Source organism: Aegilops tauschii, chromosome 6 (genome assembly GCF_002575655.3).
Source record: "Aegilops tauschii subsp. strangulata cultivar AL8/78 chromosome 6, Aet v6.0, whole genome shotgun sequence".
Taxonomy (NCBI): domain Eukaryota; kingdom Viridiplantae; phylum Streptophyta; class Magnoliopsida; order Poales; family Poaceae; genus Aegilops; species Aegilops tauschii.
In genome coordinates, this window is record NC_053040.3 from 409,812,474 (window position 1) to 409,815,786 (window position 3,313).

The 3,313-nt window shown below is 42.9% G+C and overlaps 1 pseudogene; it reads right to left on the reverse strand.

Moving 5' to 3' along the window:
* Positions 1 to 1,198: 1,198 nt before the first annotated feature.
* On the reverse strand, positions 1,199 to 3,091 carry LOC141026126 (uncharacterized; annotated as a pseudogene).
* Between the last annotated feature and the right edge of the window lie 222 nt (positions 3,092 to 3,313).

Genomic DNA, 3,313 nt, shown 5'->3' on the forward strand with positions numbered 1-3,313 from the left:
TCAATGAGAGTTCTGTTTTTGCGCTCCACGATGCCATTTTGCTGAGGTGTGTATGGAGCAGAGAACTCATGTGTGATGCCCAATGTATCAAGATAAGTGTCGAGGCCTATGTTCTTGAATTATGTGCCGTTATCACTTATGATGTGCTTGATCTTGATGCCGTAATTGGTCATGGCACGATTGGCGAATCGTCTGAAGACATCCTGCACTTCAGTCTTGTAGACAATTTTGTGCACCCATGTATATCTTGAGTAATAATCAACAATGACAAAACCATAGAGGCGTGCAGTGGTAGTGAGGGTAGAGTAGTGAGTAGGGCCAAATAAGTCCATGTGAAGCAGCTCGAACAGACGCGTAGTCATCATGATTGTCTTCGAGGGATGCTTGGCCCTAGTCATCTTTCCAGCTTCGCAGGCACCGCATAGATGATCCTTCTTGAACTTGATGCCCTCGATGCCTATGACATGCTTCTTCTTTGCGAGAGTGTGCAAGTTCCTCATTCCCGCATGCCCTAGCCTCTGATGCCAGAGCCAGCACTCTGAAGCTTTTGCTAGAAGACATACGGCCAGCTGTGGCCCTGCGGAGAAATCCACCATATACAGATCATCTTTTTGATACCCTTCGAAGACTAGAGATTTGTCAGATTCCATAAGCACAAGGCAACGATATTTTCCAAATATCACAATCATGTTCAGTTCATAAAGCATTGAGACAAACATTAAGTTGAAACCAAGTGATTGAACAATCATCACTTTATCCATGTGCTGATCCTTTGAGATTGCAACTCTACCTAGGCCCAATACCTTGCTTTTACCAGTATCAGCAAATGTGATGTGACTTTTGTCAGACGGACGTAGAGTTGAATCCATCATAAGACTTCGATCACCAGTCATGTGGTTAGTGCATCCACTGTCCATAATCCACTCAGTAGCCTTCAGAGTTGTACCCTACAGTGCAGTTTGGGGGATAGGCTTCACAAAGAGAAGTGTGAAGCATAAACATTTGATGAACAAGCATATTATCAAAGTTCAGATCATTGTTAGGGTAGATAGGATGATTGTCAAGAAATCCTGGGACGAAATACATAGTAAGTCCATTTTTGCATTTTATCTTGCATCCCACAAGATGTTTTAGGTCCCAAGCATAAGCGTCAGAAGCTTTTGATTTTCGGCTGGAGACCATTTCCTGCAAAAGAGAGTTAATTCTTCTTAACCACCCACATCTTCAGGGGTGGCTTAGAAGCAATGAGTCTAAGTGCAGCATCTGAGAACTTTGGCTTTGGAGCCCTAGCAAATAGCCTTGCAGGAGGTGAATAATACTCATAAGAATAAGCAGAAAAGTTATGGGTCTTATGAACATATCAGTTTGATGAAACACGCTCATATTCATAAGTCTGAGTATGGTTTCCTTGCAAAACATTGGCGTTAGGGTGACCCTGGTGGGTCCTTTGTCTGTATGAAGCCTTTGGACCACTTGAAGCCTTTGGTCTGGGGTTTGTCTTCTTCCCAGGTGGTGTCATGATGACATTCACAGGAAGCTTCTCAAGACAACTCTTGGGCACCCAGATCTTCTTCAAAGGTGGTCCATTCCTGTAGTTAGTACCAATATACTGGCAAACACTTCACCATTCTGATTCTTAAACAGTTTGTAATTTGCATCAAAGTATTCATCAATGATAATAGGGTTAGCACAAGTGAAGCCAGATAAGGTATATGGATCCACTAAAGGTCCCTTTGCAGCAACCCATGTGGTTTTGGGGTACTGCTCAGGCTTCCAGTATGAACCATCAACATTCATTTTCCTCTCGAACCCAACACCCTCTTTCCTAGGGTTTCGGTTCAGAATCTGTTTCTTGAGGACATCACACATTGTCTGATGCCCTTTGAGGCTTTTGTACATCCCTGTTTCAAGTAATGTGTTCAACCTGGCATTCTCATCAGCAATAGTAGTGGTATCCTCAGAAGAGGGGTTAGTTACCACATTAGCAGTTGAAGATATTGCAACAGTAGCAGCAGTCAAACATTCAGCAACAGAGACAACATTATCACGCTCAAGACATTTTAAACATGGTGGCTCAAAGTCTTCCTGAGCGGAACCGATCTGTTGAGTGCAAAGTGAATCATTCTCCTTTTGAAGATCTTCATGAGACGCTCTCAGATTCTCAAGTTCTTGCTTCCTTTGAAGATAATCATAGGAAAGCTTCTCATGAGCAGCTAAGAGAGTTTCATGATGACTTTCAAGTTCCTCGTACTTAACGTGAAGATTTTTAATGTCTTCAATTAAGGACTGAGTTCGATTCATTTCCGCGTCCAATAGGCCATCGCTTTTGTCTAGCAACTTTTGAATATGTTCCATAACAGTTTGTTGTTCAGTTGCAATTTTAGCAAGTGTTTTGTAGCTAGGTTTGGATTCACACTCAGAGTCATCTTCACTGGATGTTTGAAAGTAAGCATCGCGTGAGTTTACCTTGGCACCATGTTCCATGAAGCAGTAGGTCGGAGAAGATGGCTCGGGTTCGGGAGTCATCGTTTTGAATGACTCTTTGAATTCGAGGAACCAGGGGTCCTGACATGTTCGATGCTCTTCATAAACATCAAAGATCCGGTCCCATATAAGCTTTGCATTGCATAGTTGCATGATGCGCCTGAACTCGTCCCTGGACAGGAAGGAGCATATAACAGCCTTCGCCTTGATATCAAGAAGAGTGTACTTCTGAATATCGTCAGCATGCGCCGTCTTGCATAAGTCGGTGAGACCAATCTCCGTGACAGTCCAAAGCTCACTGTCCATCGCAAGGAGGCGCTTCCTCATCATAGCCTTCCATATGGGATAATCATGACCATCAAAAATGGGGCACGCAGCGGAGACCTTGATTATCTCTGCAGTCGACATAGCTAAAACTCCAGGTGGTTAAACCGAATCACACAAAACAAGGGAGCATCTTGCTCTGATACCAATTGAAAGTGCTAGTTATCGACTAGGGGGGTGAATAGGCGATTTTTATGAAAGTCTTCAAAACACGAGGTCTTTGAAGACAAAAAGTAGAAATGAACCTATTGATATGCAGCGGAAGATAGACTACACTAGACATGCCATAGTCAAGTAAACAATATAGTGGAAGTATGAAGACTATCAGCAGCTAGGTAGTATGGATCAGGATGGAAGACAGAATGAAACCAAACAAGAAATAGTCTTCACAGTGAAGTCAATCAGATCAGACAAGCTAGCAATGACTTCATGAAGACAAACTGAAATGTAAAGAGAAGTGAGAGATAGAACCAGTTGCTTGGTGGAGACAATGATTTGGTAGACC